This window comes from Sminthopsis crassicaudata, chromosome X (assembly GCF_048593235.1).
Source record: "Sminthopsis crassicaudata isolate SCR6 chromosome X, ASM4859323v1, whole genome shotgun sequence".
NCBI classification, from domain to species: Eukaryota; Metazoa; Chordata; class Mammalia; order Dasyuromorphia; family Dasyuridae; genus Sminthopsis; species Sminthopsis crassicaudata.
In genome coordinates, this window is record NC_133623.1 from 31,400,093 (window position 1) to 31,419,583 (window position 19,491).

Consider the following 19,491-nt stretch of genomic DNA (forward strand, 5'->3'; position numbering starts at 1 on the left):
TCTCTCTCTTTCCACTCTTTCTCCTCTCTGTCTCTCCCCCCTCTTTCTCTTTCTGTCTGTCTCTGTTTTCCTGTCTCTTTATTCTCATTCCCCTCCTCTCCCCTCTCTCCTGTCTCTTTTTTCCTTTTTTCCTCTCTGTCTCTCTGCGTGTCTGTTTGATTCTTCATTTTTCTTTCTTCTCTCTCTGTCTCTCTCACTTTCTTTTTTTTCTCTTTCTCCTCTCTGTCTGTCTGTGTGCCCATCTGACTTTTCTCTCTCTTTCTCTTTCTTTGTTCTCCTCTTCTCTCTTCTTTCTTTTTCCTCTTTCTCCTCTCTCTTTGTCTCTCTCTGTCTCTTCTCTCTCTTTCTCTTTTTTCCTTTCCCCTCTCTCTGTCTCTGTGACTCTCTCTAACTTTCTCTTTCTCCTTTCTGTGTCTGTCTGTCTCTCCCCCTTTCTCTCTCCCCCTTTCTCTCTCTCTCTCTCTCTCTCTCTCTCTCTCTCTCTCTCTCTCTCTCTCTCTCTCTCTCTCTCTCTCTCTCTCTCTCTCTCTCTCTCTCTCCCTCCCTCCCTCTCCCCTTCTCTTCCTATTTTATTTAAATATAGATAATCTATAGATTAGAGCAGCTAGATGGCACAGTTGATAGAACATCAACCTTGGAGTCAAGAAGACCTGAGTTCAAATCTAGTCTCAAACATTTGACACTTACTAGCTGTATGACACTAGACAAGTCACTTAACCCTGATGCCTTGCCTCCCCCCAAATATAGATAGATAGATATCTTAAAATTTTTTCAATTGCCAAAAATTATGAGGTGATTTAATTAGAATTTAGAAAAGCCGATTTTCAAATCAAAGAGGGTTCAATCCCTACATTTAAAAATTAAATTAAAATTAAAATATTTTATTATTATAAATTAAGATGTTAAGATTATCAATTGAGTCAGACTTCATGAAATCATTATTTCTGAAGGGAAGAGATCCTTTTATGTTGCTCATTAGTTACTCCAACCTCCCATTTTACAGATAAGGAAAAATGAGGACCAGAGGGCTTAGGTGACTAAGCCAACATCACATGGTACTGGAGTGGCAAAGCAGATTGCCAGCTCAGGTTCTCTAGCTGCCAGTCCAAGCATGTGCCTCATGCACTGAGTGATTTGAAGCTGGAAGGATTCTTGTAAATCAGTCCTTATTTTAGATAGGTTTTTTTGGGGTAAAATATTTGAATGATGACTATAATTGAGCTAAGGGGATTTAAGTAGCCAGATGAGATTGGTCATAGCCATATTTTTTAGAGCCTATTGAGATCTTAGACATAATTTGGCATAACCTACATTCAAAACTAAAGAGAGAGTAGGTAATTTGCTCAAGATCACACAGCAAGTAAATGGCTTGCCGGGCTCTTGCTTAGAATCCAATTCTGGTCCCTCTGTACCCAGTGGGCCCAGGAGAGCATCTGGTATAACATACTTGTTAGGTTTTGTTTGGTTTGGGTCTTTAAATTTTTTTTTTTACAGGGCACTTAAGTGTTGGAGTGGATAGAGCATCAGTCCCGAAGTCAGAAGGACCTGAGTTCAAATTTTATCTCCAACATTTAACATTTCCTAGCCGTGTGACCCTGGGCAAGTCACTTAACCCCAATTGCCTCAGCCAAAAAAAAATTATTTCTATAAATTAAGTAGCATTAATTAGTCAAATTTCATGGAATCGTGATTTTTGAGGTGAAAGGGGCCTGAGAAAATATCTATTCTGATGACATCAATTTGCAGAAGGAAAAAAATGAGGATCAAAGAGGTCAAGTCTTTTGACCAATGTCACACAGCAAGTAAATTTCAGAACAGGGTTTTTTAGACTAGGATCCAAGGTTCACTGTAGATAGGTGAACAAGATATCCTGCAGATTCTCTAGTCCAAAATACTCATTAAAGAGTTGTTTATCTAAAATAATTTTGTTATTGCTCTTAACAAGATAAAGTTGATAGGTTCTTATTTTTAGAGTTGGAGAAATATATATCATTTAAAAATTCTTTGGTTCTAGGTCATGGTCTATTGCTACTGCCCTGCTGGGTCTTAGAGATCATCTGATACCATCCTCTCATTTTACCTTGGTTTCATTTCCTTAAAAATAGTTTATTGTTTAAGTTAATAAAGATGATTCAATTATCCCTAGTTCACAGAATGATTCTTTTTTACCTGAAAGGAGCTTTGCATATCATTTAGTTGGATTTTCTCAGTTTCCTGAAGTGAATGTTATAGATCAGAGAGGTGAAGGAACTTGGCCAAAATCACACAGCAAAACTTTGCATAACTTCACATATGCCTTCTCAATGGAGGGGGTCAGGGAGGAAGGAAGGGAGAGAATCTGAAACTCAAAGTTTTTTTTTTTAATTATTATAGCTTTTTATTTACAAGATATATGCATCGGTAATTTTACAACACTGACAATTGCCTAGCCTTTTGTCCCAATTTTCCCCCTTCTTCCCCCTACCTCCCTCCCCCTAGATGGCAGGTTGACCAATACATGTTAAATATGTTAAAGTATAAATTAAATACAATATATGTATACATGTCCAAGCAGTTATTTTACTGTATAAAAAGAATCGGACCATTAGCCTGTGAAAGAAATAAAAATTGCAGGCGGACAAAAATAGGGGTATTGGGAATTCTATGTAGTGGTTCATAATTGTCTCCCAGAGTTCTTTGGCTGGGCATAACTGGTTCAGTTCATTACTGCTCTATTGGAATTGATTTGGTTCATCTCATTGTTGAAGAGAGCCACATCCATCAGAAGTGATCATCATATAGTATTGTTGTGAAACTCAAAGTTTTAAAAACAAATGTTTTTTAAAATGTTTCACATGTATTAGGGAACACAAAAATATTTCTTTAAAAATTACACAGCAAATGAGTGACAAAGCAGATTTTGATTCCAGGGGCTTTGCCTCCCAAGTTTCTACTTAGTAGTTTACTAGTTTTTACTCTGTATTTAGGGATTTAGAACGGGGCGGGTTCTTGGAAATCATCTAGTCTTTAGGTGTTTCTTGGTTTTGCTAAAATATTTTAATGATGACTATAAATTAGCTAGGAGGATTTAAATAGTCAGAGGGCTTTGGATCATATTTTTACAGCTGGTAGGGACTTTAGCCATCATTTAGTCCAAGCATCTTATTTTACATTCAAGGAAACTAAGAAACAGACAGGTTTGGTAACTTTCCCAATATCATGTAACAAGTAAATGGCAAAGAAATGGTTCTGGGCTCAGATTCTCTTGTTCAGGGTGCAGCTCCCTCACCCCTGTGCCAGTGAGCCTGGGAGTGGATCGGATAACATAATCATTAGATTTGTGGGGGGGGGTAAGTTAGTATGTCTATAAATTAATCACCATTAGCTAATTAGTCAAATTTCATGGGAATATAGGCTCAGAAGCAGTAGGGGCCTGAGACAAGATCTATTCCAATGAAATCAATTTGCAGAAGAGAAACTGAGGACCAGAGAGATAGAGTGTTTTGGCCAGTATCACACAGAAAGTTAAGACCAGGTTCCTAATCCAGAATCTTTAATAAAATTTCCTCTTTATAGTTTGTTGGGTTCTTTTTAAAATATTCATCATTATACTTTAAGATTTCATTTTATAGATGAGAAAACTGAAAACTAGAGATGATATGGCGAAAATGATAAAGCTACAAAATGGCAGAGGATCCTTTTTTCTATCCTTTTTCCACATCTAACTTCTTGTTTCAGTCTGATTTTATGTTGTCAAAATATTTTCTTATTGTTAGAAACTAATTTTTATTTTGTCAAAATATTTTTGTACTAGCAAAACAACTGTTTGGACATGTATATATATATATATATATATATATATATATATATAGTACTTAACATATACTTTAACATATTTAACATGTATTGGTCAACCTGAAATCTGGGGAAGCGGGTGGGGGGAAGGAGGAGAAAAGTCGGAACAAAAGGTTTTGCAACTGTCAATGCTGAAAAATTACCCATACATACATCTTGTAAATAAAAAGCTATAATAAAAAAAGAAAGAAAAAAACAAAGGGAAAAAAAAGAAACAAAAAATATTTTTGTGCTTACTAGAAATTAATCAACATCTCTTAATTAGTCAGAGTTCATGGAATCATTTTTTGAGCTGAAGGGGACCTTAAATATTCATCTTTTAATCCAAATCCCTCACTTAACAGATATGGACAATGAGGATCAGAGAGGTAGAGAATTTGCCCCAAATCACACAGCATATGGGTGACAAAGCAGATTTAAGCCTAGCTCTTCTGGTTACTAGCCCCCCTCCCCTTCTCTTTACCATGCCCTAAAGGATTTTGAACAAGGAAGGAATCTTGGGAATCATTTAGTTCAATTTCCTCGTTTTAAGTGGATTTTCCCTTTTTTTCCTTATTACTATAAGTTAGTTAAATTGGCCAAATTAGCCCAAGTGCATAGGATCATATTTTTAGAGCTGGTGGAGATCTTAGCCATCATTTAGTCCCACCTCCTCATTTTATATGCAAAGAAACCAAGAACCAGACAGGTTAAGTGACTTGCTCAAGCTCAACCTGCAAGTCAATGTCAGAACAGTGATTTGGAAGTTAGATCATCTACCTCAATCTCCAGCTTTCTTGCCTCTATAGAAGAGGTTTTTGGAGAGCATCTAAAAACCTGGCCAAGTATCTACTTGGATATAGAGACCCTATAAGATCAATCAGCTTGGCATTTTTCATAAAATGACCTTGGTAATATTATAGTTGGGGGGTGGGGTTCTCAAATTTTAAAAATTATTTCCATTCAACAAACATTTGTTTCAGTGTCTGCCCTGAGCTAGGCATTATATGAGTAGCTGGGGGTACAGAGAAAAGCACAGTAATTCTTACTTTCAAAGGGCTTCCAGTCTAGGAAATGTACACAAGTAAAGACAAAGTAATTTCAAGAGAGAGTATTAATAACTGGCTGGGGATCTGCAACCCCTCTGGAAGAAAGGAAGACTGAGCCAATGTGAAAGTGGACTGGGCACGGGGGATGCTGAGGAGCAGAGAGGGGAGTTGTTTTCAAACTAGAGAAAGTAGCAGCAATGGTAGGTAGCCATCAAAAAAGAACTATCCAATGAAAAGAGATTCAGAGGATTTAGCCAGACAAAAGAGTTAATATTACCACTATGAAAAAGTGAACATTTTAAAAAGTGGAAGCCAGTTGGGTACTCTTGTCCCATAATGCACCAAGACACTTGAAGATGAACAAGACAACAGCTTGGGAATGGATTGAGAAAGGATACAGAGTCCATATGAATTCCCACGTTTGAGAATGTTAATAAGAGGGGGCATGAAAAGGAGAGAGGTATAAAGAGATCAGCTCAATCAGTTTAATCTAAGGTACACTTTGTGATCTGGGAGCTCATACAATCTCAAAGGCGATTAATAAAAGCTACCTGGTGCCACCATATTGGTATGAGGAAGCAGAGTAAAAATGAACCTGCCAATCTGCCAGGTACCTGGGAGAGGGAAGAAAGCCGGAGCCCTCAAGATGACCTTGGTCCTCAGAAATGGCTTTGCCTGGTTGGCCTCTGGCACCCTGCCATCTCCCATCTCACCCCCAAACCACATTTCATTCTCCACAACAACACTCCCCAGCCTTAGCTCCAAGTCACCTGGATTTGAACCCCATCTGTGACATAAGCAACTCTGAGCAACCTGCTTTCCCTCTGTAAGCCTCAGTTTCCTGATTTGCAAAATCTGGATAGCAATACTGCCCCCGGGCAGCTTGAGGTGCTGAGAGAAATGGTATCTGTAATTGGCATGGCCCAGGGAAAAGCAGACAGCTTTGACTTGAAGGGGAAAATCCCCCTCAGGGAGGTTTGTTTGCCTTTTGGCTCCACAAACTGAGTTATTTCATAACGGGGTGTTTTGAGCCATAGATGTAACTAAAGCAGGCCACCTCTTCTGGGCAGGGTAAGTCCTGAGGCACTGATCCTGGGAGATGGCACATATGAGATGTGGGGCCCTCCCCAGGCAGCTGGCCTGCTCATGGGTGAGCTGATGCTGGAGAAAGCCAAGAGCACTTAATCAGACACATGGCCCTTACTGGTGACAAGGATTCTGCCCTGGGGGATGCTAGACAGGGTAACACAGTGCACCCAAGGTACCGCTGGGCATGCTCCCACCTTTCTCACATCTCACCGGCTCCCAGATCACACAGAAGCCTGCTGGATGGGGAGTACCAAAGGTAGCCTTTTTTTTTTTTTTTTAAAGGAACCAGCTAGGAGGGTGACATCATTCAAAAATAGTACTCTGCATAGCTGATGCAGCCTGCTGGGCCCATTTTATATCAAGCGTTCCTATCTGTAGAGCATTCCCAGGTTTCCAAAGGGTTGCCCATCCATCCATTATCTCCTTTGGCTCTCACTGGCACCTTTGTAGGGCAGAGGGGTCAAACACACAGCCCTGAGGCCCATACCATCCCCAAATGTCATGAGGAAATAGTTATTAAAAAAAATAAAAATACAATAAAACAGAGATAACATCCCAAGTCAATAGCCTGCAGCAATCCTTATGGATGGAGGAGCAATACCCATTTCTACTAGAATTTGATACCATTGCTCTAAAGAGTTTATTATGATAATGGTGCCCATTTTCCAGGTGAGGACATCGAAGCTTAAAAAGGGATTAGATATGTATACTTGTATTGGATTTAACATATATATATTTTTTACTATTATATTAATTCTTTTTTTTTTTATTTAACATATATTTTAACATATTTAATATGTATTGAACTACCTGCCAGCTAGGGGAGGGGGACGGGGAAGGAGGGAAAATTTGGAACAGAAAGTTTCACAAGAGTCAGTGCTGAAAAATTACCCCTGCACAGGTTTTGTAAATTAAAAAAAGAGAACGAAGGACAAACAAAAACAACAACAAAAAGGGGGATTAGAAGTGGTCTGACCAATTAAAAAAAAGAATGCTGAAAATTTTTGTTTATGTGTAATTGAAAAAAAAATACAAATGAAATATTAAAAAGAAAGAAAGAAAGAAAGAAATCCCTTGCCCAGGATCACAGAGGTAGCAAGTGGCAGGGATGGATTTGGGTCCGGACCTCCAATCTCAGGATTCCCATATTGACTACTGACCTCTAACTTGGAGTCTGAGAGAGTTTATAGAGGTGTGAAGGTGCTACATGGCCTGCCTCTGGTCCCATAGCTTAGAAAGGTGACAAGGGTAGGTTTTCAATTCAGGTCTTCCTCACATCAATACCAGTACTGCATCCACTATCCCACATGACGTCGTTTAGAGTACCTGAGATCTAGTGTGAGGTAGGCAAGGCTCATGCTAAGCAGAGGCTTTGGGAGGTTCTGGGTGGGCAGTCAAGACACCCAGGGCCACAGTTCAGAGCATGAGTGATTTCCTTACTACTGGGGCTGGGGGCAAGGGAGTTTCCATCCCCTTTATTCTCTAGCCACTGTCACTAGGAGCTGGCAAAGGGCATGTTGCAGAATGTAGGCTGCTTTGAAGGGCTCTGCAGCAGCCCAGCTTCTTTTCCCTCCCAGGTCTTGTCCCCTGCCTCCTTGGGCAGATTTGGGCAAGAGCTGCTGTGCTTTGGCTCAATGAGGTTCCCTGAGGGAGATTGAGCCAAATGGCTGAGTTTGTTAATCTGCAAAGTGCCCTCTGGGCAAAGACCTGGGATCAGCAATTGGAGAGGGCCATGCCAGCCCTAGTGGTGCAGTGCAGACCTCTTGAAAGGGGGATTCAGCTTTCCAATTCTAAAGGAAAAGACCCTACAAAGGCCCCAGAGGACTGCCTTCTAGTCTGTCACTATGGAATCCTTGGATGAGCCATAGGAGCTGCAGCTCATTAGAATGGGAGCTGGCAGGGCCCTTGAAGCCATTTAATCCAAGCCTCCCCATCCTTATTTTGCAGATGAGGAAACTGAGACCCAAAAAGGACAAGGAGGTTGCCCATAATCAAAGGATTTTCCTTCAGGTCCTTTGACCCTCAAAATCAACACTCTTTCCATTGCCCCATGCTACTACCCCTCTTCTCCAGACTTTAGTGTCCTCTTCCAGAAAATGGGAAGGGGAAAATAGACGTCTCCGTTGGTGTCTTAGAGCCTCCAAGCTCTGGCATTCTAGGATTCCTGCTAGACAACAAGAATCAGGGCCACCCCCGGCTTACCATGGGGCTCATCTATCCTGAGTTTCTAACCATTTTACTTTTCCCTTTTTCCATGCTCTTTAAATATGTGCCTTCCTGTCTTCAGGCTATATGGCCTTTTACCCTTTTGCTGCCAACTAGCTGAGCCAAGACCTTCTTCTGGTCTCCTTCCAAGTCCTACTTCCTCTTTGAACTTTCTCAGATTGAACAGAAGCAAGGCAATTGAGTTCCTGCAGCAGCCCAACCCCACCCAACCCAATGAACGTAATCACCCTGCAGATTGTATACTCAGTAGTCAGTCAACAAGCAAATGCTCACTTTCACGCAGAATGGAAGAGCCAACACACAATCATGTAAAACAAAATTTAGGATACATTAGTGATGATGGGGATGGGGAAAGAGAGACCGTCAAAGGCCACCTACAGAGGCAGGGACTTGAGCTGAGCCTAGGAAGGCAGACATGGAAGGCCTCAATATGTGCCCTTTGGCACACAGTAGGCACTTAATAAAGGTTTATTGCCTAACACTACGGAGGCATGAAGATGAGAGATGTCTTGAGGAACAAGAAGGCCAATAAGGAGAGGAGCACAAGGACAGTCTAAAGAAGACTAAAAAGGCAGAAAGAGTCTAGAGGGTGAAGGGTCTTCAAAGCCAGGTAGAGTATTTTAGATTTGATTCTGGTGGTAATAGGGATCCACTTTTAATTTATAGAATTGGGGCTGATGGGGCAGGGAAGAAATGTGTGTGACGTGGTCTTCTGTGTACTTCTAGATCCTAGCATCCCAGTATCGATGGATTGGAAGTGGGGTGGGAAGAGACTTTAGGCAGAGGGACTAACCAGAAACACACACTCTGGGGCAGTGGTCCTCAAACTTTTTAAATAGGGGGGGCCAGTTCAGTGTCCCTCAGACTGTTGGAGGGCCGGACTATAGTAAAAATAAAACCTCACACTCTGTCTCCGCCCCTCAGCCCATTTGCCATGACGGGGTGGGCTGCATCTGGCCCCAGTGCTGTAGTTTGAGAACCCCTTCTCTAGAGCCTTTGATCCATAACTCCACTGCCAAGCTCTTGCTTTCTTATGGCCAATCACACACTTATAGTACAGCCACGAGGCAGCTAGGTGATGCTGAAGTGGCCTGGAGCCAGGAAGACTCATCTTCTTGACTTGAAATGTGACCTCAGACACTTCCTAGCTGTGTGACTCTGCCTCAGTTTCCTCATCTGTAAAAGGAACTGGAGAAGGAAATGGCCAACCACTCCAGTGTCTCTGCCCAGAAAACCCCCAATGGGGTCACAAAGAGCTGAACACAACTGAAAAACGACTGAACAGCAAAGTGTAATACCAGTCTCTGCATCATCAGAACCAGCTGGTTTTTGTTCTAAATTATTCTCCTGCTAAGGGTCCTCATTATTTGTCTTCAGTGTGGATATACTGGCTCCCTGTGTGATCTTGGACTACTCATTTCCTTTCTCTAGGACTGGAGCTGGGGGGAGGGGCTGGCAATCAGCTTTTTGTCCTAAGGTGGTAAGTACTGATCTATCTCTTCCCTAGCCCAGAGCCACCACTCCCATTCCCGGCCAGTAGTTTCAAATTCAAATAGAAAAGGAGCCACTAAATCATCCAAAAGGATACCTGTGGGCAGCATATTGACTTCGTTTTAATGTTTTATTGGATTCTTATTTATTTTGTGAGCTATTTCCCAATGACATTTTAATCTGGTGCTGGGGAGTCCTAGGGGACCCCAGGTTCCAGCATCCTGTGTTTGACACCTCTGCCCTGAGAGTCCTGGCCCTCCTCTGGCTTGCAGAGAGTCCCAGGATGCTGCCGGGGCTGGTATCTCTTTCTGCTCAGCATCAGGACCCTGTGCTCCCTCCTACCTTCCAACTGAATTTGGATCGGATGTCCCCTCTTCTGCCTTGCCCTCAGTCTCCCAGTCTACAAAATGAAGGACTTTGATTAGATTGTCTCCAAGGTTCCTTCTGACTCTCACATTTCGTTCTATTCTGTCCTGCAGATGATCATTGATTCTCAGTGAGTAATGTTTGGGAAGACTATTTTTCTTTTCCATCATTTTTACTCCACCATGAACCACTGCTACATCTCCCTCGTTCACAATCAGCCAGCAGTCTCGTTTTCCTGGTCTGAAGGTAAGAGTTTAATCAGCCTAAGATGTTGCTGGCTCCTCTCCATTCCCCCTTCTCCCCCCACCTCACTGTGGCTTAGCCCCAGTCTATCCCAATAGCACATGCATCCTAAGCATTAGAAACCAATCGTTGAAAATGGCCTCACTCTGGCCTTGCAAGAATGCAAAGCTATAATATAAAACCCACTCTTAGCTGCCAAGAAGGAGCTGTCTCACAGGTAGTGAGTTCCTCATCACCAAGGGTATCCGAGCAGAGTAGAGGTCAGAGAGCCAAATTCTCAAGGGAGGATGATATAAAAAGGATTCCCAAACCAGGCAGATGGTTGGGGTTTATGATTCCCAAGGTCTCCTCCAACTCTGAACTCCTCCGAGAAGCCAATCACTCAACCTGACTTTAACAAATGGACTCATTTGGGCCACTAAGAGAAATCGATAATAATTAGTGAACGCCTCTGAGAATATCTAGTGCCACAATTTCTCCCCTGTGACAGGAGTACTGTGTTTAAATTTTTAAGCAAATTATTCACAGGGTGGATGTCAGGAGCAAAAAACCCAATGCAGCCTAGTGGCTATTGTGCCGGACCTAGAATCGGGGAGGCCTGGAGTTTCAATCCTGCCTCAGATATGTATTAGCTGTGTGACCCTTAATTTTTCCCTGTATCAAATGGAACCAATGGCATGTGCCTTGCAACCATTAAAGTTCTCTTAAGGGAGCATGATAGGGGAAGAAGGAATCATTCATAGCTATTTGGGGCTCAAGTAAGAAGGACATTTCAAGGGAAAAGCTTTTTTTTTCCTTTTAAAATTTTCTATTCTGTACTTCAATACCAAAAAAGAGAATATGTCCATATATAAAGTGGAACAGAAAAACTATTTTGTATAGTTTGCTACCAAAAAAAAAACAAAAAAAAAAAAAAAAAAAAAAAACAACTACTTTCAAAGCTATCCTGCTTATCTGTGTTTCCTTCTAAACTTCCTTTGCTTCTCTGTGCATTTAAAAAAATACTTCCATGATCCTATTTTCCTTTTTTCCCCACTTAAAAGTATTTTTTCAATTACATGCAAAATAGTTTTCAGTATTTATTTTTGTAAGATTTTGAGCTCCACATTTTTCTCCTTCCTTCTTTCTTTCCCTTCTCCCCAAGATAGCAATCTGATATAGGTTATACAAATATGACCCTATTTTCTTTCTTATCCTTCTTCCCTCCTTCCTTCCCTCCCTCCCTTTCTTTTTTTCTTTCTCTCTCTCTTCCTTTCTTCCTTTCTCTCTTTTTCTTTGTTTTTTTTCTCTCTCTTTTCTTCCTTTCCTTTCTTTCTCTATTTTTCTCTCTTTCTTTCTCTATACCTTTCTCTCTCTTCCTTTCTTACTCTCTCTCTTTGTTTCTTTCTCTTTTTTCTTCCTTTACTTTCTTTCTCTATTTTTCTTTCTTTCTTTTCTCTCTCCCTTTCCTTCCTTTCTTCCTCTTTCTTTCTCTCTTTCTCCCTTCCTTCCTTCCTGTTCTCCTTCCTTCCTTCCTCCCTCTCCTCCTCCCTTGCTTCCTTCTTTCCTTTCTTTTTTCTTCCTTCCTTCTTCTCTTTCTTTCTTTTTGCCTTCCTTTCTTCCTTTCTTGTTGGCAACCTATTATCAGATACCTCTTCACTAATTTCACCCTTCAACTGAAAAAAACCAAACCAGAGCCGAATTACTAAGCCATTTTGAGAATGAGGCTTATGTACCACTGATGCCAGCCCAGGGCTTCCCGTTAGCTAGATAGGATAATGAAGTTACTAGGTGACGGACATGCCGCAGGAGACAATCTCCTCTGCCAAGTGGAGCATGGGGTCAGGATCAGAGCCAATGAGAGCGGGGACTAGCTTGTCCAACCCCTTTAGAAGAGGAAACTGAGGAAAATGAGGATCATAGATCTAGTGCTAGAAGGGACTTCAGACTTTGTGCAATCTACTCATCTTTATTTTACAGATAAGGAAACTGAGGTACAGACAGAAAGAGCTTTCCCAAGGTCAGATGGCCAGTAGGTAGCAAAGGGAAATCTAGAACTCCAGATTTAAGTCTCTTTCCGTGCATCATGTAGGAGCTGGCCAAAACCTTCAGCATCATTGGCATGCCCTCCTGCCTGAAGGTAGGGCAGGGGCATCCTGGAGCCAGCTCAAAGCAGCTCACAAGAGCCCATTGTAAAATTATTATTATTAGCATATATATATCTCAGAAGAAGGCAAACTTTAAAAACTGGGCCTAGATTTGTTGTTCCATTGATTGGTTAGTATGAAGAGAGCAAAGGATTAAGGGCTGCGGATTAAGCTAAGACGTTGTATGTCAACATATCCTAGCACACTCCCATGGTGGGGCAATGCAGCGCCAGGCTCTAAGAAAACCAGTCCATGCAGTGGTCTAGTAAAATAAGGCCCGGGCCTACAGCCGTCAAGGGCACGGGATATGGTGGGGGGCAGGCCCAGGAGGCAGACAAGCACATTGAAGTTCTGTCTCAGCCACCTAGTAGCTAAGTGCTTCTGGGTCTGTCACTAGCCTTCAGGGAAGTCTCATTTTCCTCCTTCCTAAATGGAGTGGGGTAGGTTATGGGTCATCACACAGCACAAGCTGAGGGACGGCTGGTAGGCCTGGGACGCCCCCTCCCTCAGCAGCCCTGGGCCCACAGGCCCTAATTAATGGGCTGAAGGTCAGAGGGACCTTGGCATTTCTTGCCGATTATCATCCGGTACATCAAGGGCATCTGAGTCTCTGTGGGAGGCTGGAATATGCTCCGGACTGCATTCCTCCCCCAGACCTCCATTTATCTGGCTGCTGGACAGCTTTCCCAGCACCAGGAAGAGCCTGGATCAGCTGGATTCTTGGAGCTGCCGGCAGGCCTGGCCCCGCCCCCTGCGCCGGAAGCAGCTGCCTGAGCTGTGGGCTTCTGCTGCCCCTAGCTGGGTATGTCCTCAGAAGGAGGCTACTTGAGACATGGTCTGGGGAGACACCAGGGGGCCAAAAGTGGCTCCTCTCACTACAGGCTTGCTGCCCCCATGGCTTTAGCAGGGCTCAGGAAGCCTGAAGCAAGCAGGTGTCCAAGTAGGCATTTCTCCTTCCATGGGGACAGAATGAGAAATAAACCAGGCATCCAGTACTGCCTCTGATGCCTACTACCTGTGTGACCCTGGGCAGGTCATTTCACCTCTGTATTTCCTCTAATTTCCTCTTCTGTAAAAAAGAAGTTGGGGCAGCTAGGTGGCGCAGTGGATAGAGCACCAGCCCTGAAGTCAGGAGGACCTGAGTTCAAGTCTGGCCTCAGACACATAATACTTCTTAGCTGTGTGACCCTGGGCAAGTCACTTAACCCCAACTGCCTCAGCTGGGGGGAAAAAAAAAAAGAAGGCTCTGCTCTCCCTGGCTTTGGAGGTCCCTTTTGGTCCTATCTATGATCCTGTGATGCTAATAGATGATGTAGAGCCATAGTTAGGCCTTCTAGTGCTTGGGGCAAAATCTGTGTGTGTGTGTGTGTGTGTGTGTGTGTGTGTGTGTGTGTGTGTGTGTGTGTACGCGCGAGTGTAGGGTTATACAAGAACAACTCCCTTCCCCTTCTTCCCCCTGGTAGGATAAAGTCATTCTAGAACAAGGAGCAGATTCCAGGCCCTAGAAACCTCATGGTACAGCTAGCCAATGGGAGACTCAGCAGGTTGAAAAATGGTGGAAGAATGATGGTGGAGGCAGGCGATCCTGGGAGACAGTCAGGACTATCTTAGGTAGAGCCGGACAGTATGAACCTGGAGGCCCAGGAGATACAGGACAGAAAACCAGAAGCTTGCCGTAAGGAGAAAGAGGTCTACCCCCACCATTCTGGGACAAAGGTCCAGTTGCCCTTGAGGGATGGTCCATATTTCCATCGACCCACTGCTCCAAACTGTCTTTCTTCTAAGATACCTCACACAGATCTCCTTAGTTGGGTCCGGTGGCCCTGACACTCCGAAGCCCTCCTACTTTTATATTACAGGTGGTGGAAGCCCCCCTACTTCTAATATTATGGGTGGTGGTTCTTGGCACACAGAAATGGATCCATGGCAGACCAAGTGCCCCCACTATTTCTCAGGTTACTCTTCTTGTTCACATGGGGTGGGAGAAATGAATCAAACTCCACAAGGCCACAGTTCCTATTCCTTTCACCCCAGGTCATCAAGCCTGGGGGTGGATTTAGACAGAGTAGATACAATTTAAAATCAGATACTATTTCCATCTCTTCCCTGGAAGGAGGGCTGAGAACCTGAAAGATCTGAACCTTGAAACTGTTTATTTCCAGGCATAGAACAGGGCTCTGGGAGAGGTTCAGAGAGGGTTTCTGACTAGGAACCCTTCCTTGCTGATTTCTTGAGGCTGCCTGGAAGGGACCGCTTTGGCCAGAAATCCTCAAAGCTTTCTGGGGTCTCTGGGAAGGACCTTTCTGTCAGTACCAGTACACATGCAGCTCGGCATTCCAGTCATGTACTTCCAACCCCACCTCCATTTGCTGACTGGTCCCTGGCACATGGCAGAAGAATCACAAAATGGCCGAGCCAGGAGGAACCAGAAAGTTAAAGAGGCAGCCCCAAGGTGGCAGCCAATTATTCGGTCGAGGTTACAGAGTTAGGAACCCGAATCCAATTCCAGTCACAAAATTAGAATCAAGGAATTTCAGAGTTAGAAGGGGATTTCAAAGGGCCATGTAGTCTAACCCAGACCTGAAGGAGCAGTTCTTCCAGTCCCATAGTTTCACAAGCTTCTCATCTCTTCTCTTTACTTCCTCCCATCTCCAACCCCAACCTCCCCCCCAACAGCCAGTCAGTTACTAAATCCTGTCATTTCTCCATCTTCACCATGTCTCACTTCAATCCTTTTCTCTCCACTCACATGGCCATCCTCCTCACTTCCTTGAACTATAAAAATAACCTCCTAATTTCTGTCACCCATCTCTCCTTTTTAACCACCTCTTCTCCATATAACTACCAAGCTGATATTCCTAAAGTGCCAATCTGATTCTCAAGAAACTTAGGTAGCTCCCCATTGCTTTTGGGAGAGAGTATAAATTTCTGTTTTACATTTAGAGCTGTACACAACTGGGCTCCAACCAACCTTTCCAAACTGGCTGTGACATTATTTCCTTTCACAAACTATGTTCCAACTGGGAAGTGAATGTAAATTGTTAGCACTACTGTCTATCTGCCCAGGTTACTTATACCTTCGGAAGCTAATAATTAATGTGCAACAAGAAAATGGTATTTACACACATATATTGTGTCTAGGTTATATTGTAACACATGTAAAATGTATGGGATTACCTGTCATCTAGGGGAGGGAGTAGAGGGAGGGAGGGGATAATTTGGAAAAATGAATTAAAAAAAAACAAACTATGTTCCAGATAAACCAACCTACTCACTGTTCACCATATATAACATTTCATTTCCCACTTACATACCTTTGTACAGATGACCCTGGACTCCACGCCTAGAATGCTGCCGTTCTTTGTCTCTGCCCCCTGGAACCTCCAAGTCCTTTTAAGGTTCAGTTCAGGGTGTTAGTACTCTACCAGGGGGGAGGGGGAGGTAGGGGGTGTCCAGGGAGAGCTTGCCAAGCCCTTTTCCCGGCAGCTCATCCACCTTTGGCGTCTGCTTGACCCCCAATTCTCATCTGTGCCTCCAAGAAGCAGGAGCATAACAAGTAGCCACACCCCCATAAAACCGTCTCAGCAGACGGGGTTAAACAGCCCTCAAACCTGTCAGTGAATTAAGAGGGATGACTTCCCTTCAGGTGAAGTCTTCCTTGGCAGAATAGGTGGATAAGAACAATTTGTTCCAATGGGCACGGAGGCGGTAGAAACAGGTACTGTGGAAGGCTTAGAGCTCGGTCAGGCATGGAAGACACCAAGATCACCCATTGCATCCTGGACCATCGCCAGGAAGCATAACTTTTCCCCTGCCACTAAGCTTTGATGATATTAGAAGAGAGAATGAGGCCGATAGCTCCATGCAACTCTGGTTCACTTAAATCCAATTCGTGAGCAAGTCAAGACATCACCATGATGTCATAGGTCCTCTTCAAAAGGAAAGATAACAGCAAGTCTTTTCTTAGGTATCTTTGTATTTTAAGGTCAGGGACTGTTCCACTTTTCTCTTTATTCCCTAGTTCCTAACATACACAGGCACTTAATAAAAGTCTGCTGATTGATTGAATAAGAATCTCACCTACACCCATCCCATACCAGTGGTCATCCAACCTCTCCTTGAAGATTTCCAGTGAGGTTGGGGAACTTGCTACCTACCAAAGCAGCCCATTCCACTTGAGTCGACCTTAATTGTCAAGAAGACTTTGCTTCCATTGAGCCTAAATTTTCCTGGCCTCACTTCTCATCTCCTCACCCTGCCCTCTAAGACCCAATGGGCACAAGTCCACTCCCTTTTCCTCCAGATATCCCTTCTAAGGCTAAACAACACTAGTGTTTCTCCCTGGAGGCTGTTCTTCTCCAGGCTAAACCTTCCCACTTTTTTCCCATGATCCTTCAATGAGATGCTAAAGAATGGAGAATTTGGCGTCAGAGAGCCTGAATTAGAATCCTGACTCTTTGACTGACTCCCTGGGTGACCTTGAGCAAACCATGAAACATCCCTGAGACTCAGGTGTCTCACCTGGCAAATGAGACCTCCCCCCAAAGGCTGCTTTTAGTTTTCAGTTCATGAGCCCTTCCCCCTGCCCCTCCTGGGGCTCTCCGCTGGATGTCCTTCCTCAACTGTCCACAGTCCTCAAGGCCGCCCATAGTCCCCCCCTCCTGTACCAACACAAGCATTCATTCATAGAGTTACTGGATCTCAGATCATAGGATCTTTAATTTAAAGATGAAACCGAACTTCTAGGCTAGATTCAACTTCCTTATTTGACAGATGAGGAAACCGAGGCACAGAGAACTTAAGCAACTTGCTTAAGGTCACACAGCTAGTAAGAATCTGAAGTAGAATTCTATCTCAGATCTTTCTGACTCCAAATTCAGCCCTCCAGACATTCCATGAGTACTCTACCCAAGGCCATGATCAAGTACCGAGGTTACATAGAACATAAAATACAGAGTATTCCCTGACCTTAAGGTGTAACTCAGGCCTCTGGCTTTCCTGGGCTTCCCTGAGCTGCTGAGACATATTGGAGGCTTCCAGGAGGTTCCTATGTTTTGGGGGCTTTCAAGAAGTTTGCTCTTCACGGCCTCAGCAGATAAATGTGGAGCTGACAGTTGCCTGCTAACAGGATGATGTCGTTAATATATGTCACACCTGTGCTGACACTTGTCATCCACTCTGCTTAATTCATCATATTTAAGAGCAATTTCTTCACTCCCCATGGTGGCAGTGTGAGTGCTGCCGACACAGATTTCCTCGAGCATAAGCAAGAACCAGACAAAATAATTAGCACTCGCTATATTTTGCAGCTTTCAAAATCTGAACAAGACTTTAGGGGAGGTGGTTATAGACCAAAATGGATGAGGACAGCGCCTCTAGTGGGATAACTGACGTCAAGGAGAGAAGGAAACATTAATGAATTTGGGCGGACAGTTGGTCTTCCCTCATCTTACTCAAGCTGATTACTTGTTAGAATTTTATTTTTTAGGGGCAGCTAGGTGGCCCAGTGGATAGAGCACCAGCCCTGAATTCAGGAGGACCCGAGTTCAAATGTGATCTCAGACACTTAACACTTCCTAGCTGTGTGACCGTGGGCAAGTCACTTAACCCCAGCCTCAGGGGGAAAAAAAAAAAAAGAATTTTATTTTTTGAGGTAGCGACGCCATGGTGGGCATCTCAGAGTAGTCCCTCTTGGCAAGCTCCCACTTTTTTGGTTCTCTCTAACCTCTACTTGGGCTCCTAGAGTCTTCCATCGGATGCAGGGGCCTGGCCCTACCCATGGAAATCCCCCGATACACTTTCCAGTTCTGAGTTGGCAGCCTCATGTGCCTGGAAATATCAGTGACCCCGTTGTAGGCCCCTGGCCTCCGGGGAGAGATGAGCTTGCCATCTAATCCTAGTACACAGCTAATCCTGAATACCACTGGTTTAGCCAGGCCCTCGGAAAGCCTCTGGCATTCCCCCTTCTCCTCTCCCCCAAAGAGTCCGACTTTGGCTGACTTGTGTCTCCTGACTGACTGCCACCACCTGTTGTTCCCCACCCCCACTCCCCAAGATCCCATTGCAAAAGGAGAAGCAGAGGCTCAGCTTCTGCTGGTCCCAAGCAAGCATATGATCAACCGTGGAAAACTGACCATGGACTCTTGACGGGAAATCACAAAGAATAAAGCAAATAGAGAGGAAAAGCTCACACAAGTGCTAGGAGTAGGGGAGAGGGGAAGACAACTTCCCAGGGCCTCAGTTTCCTCCTCTCTGACATGAGTGGGCTGGTGACCATTGACTTCCCTTTTGATTCCAGATCCCTGATCCCATGAAGAAAGCTGTCAAAAGGAAAAACAAAAAACCTTCCGAGGAGTAGCAACCCCCGCCTCCCCGGCTTTGCTTGGAGGTGAAAAATGAGATAAGTTCCCAGTACCTCTTCCCTTTCCTGTGCCTCCTTTTCTTGGGAGGCAGCCCCATCCAAGCTTTCTCTTACACTTTGGAGAGGCTGTTCCTGGTCTCAACTCCAGAGCACCAGGGGATACAGGACTGGATGGGAAGTTGGGATATCAGTAAATGTAACGCTCTAATAAAGAATATATCAGCCTTTCATGATGGCCCTTGATGCCAGTGCCTTCTCTCCACTGATTATCTCCAACAAAATCTCCCTTCAGTTTGTCTTATGTTGTCATTTACCTATCAGACTCTCCCCCATTGGACTGGGAGCCCCTTAAGGACAAGATTCTGGATCTCCTTTTACCTTTGTCTATCCAGAAGTGCCTGCCGCATAACAGGTACTTAATAAATTCTTGCTGATTTGATGGGAGTTTCCTGTCTCACTAGGTTCAACTTGGGTTGGGGGAAAAGAGGAAAGTGGTGAAGAGGAAGCTGCCTTATACTCACTGAATTAAACAAGTATCTACTCTTAGGAACTAGACCCTAAAGGACATCCTCTAGGGTGGGTGGGACCTCAGACAACTTTTTTTTTCCCTCCAAGCCCTTGTGCATATAATAACCAGTTTGATTGAAAAATCTATTACGAGATTCGTGAACCCATGGGAGCTATAGTGATTTACTGCTAAAGATTTAGAATAACTAGCTCACGACAT

The 19,491-nt window shown here is 43.8% G+C and overlaps 1 protein-coding gene across 2 annotated transcripts in view; it reads right to left on the reverse strand.

Annotated features, from left to right (window-relative positions):
- Window positions 1–19,491, reverse strand: part of GPR50 (G protein-coupled receptor 50) — a 66,911-nt gene that overhangs the window by 25,300 nt on the left and 22,120 nt on the right. The window lies entirely within an intron of this gene.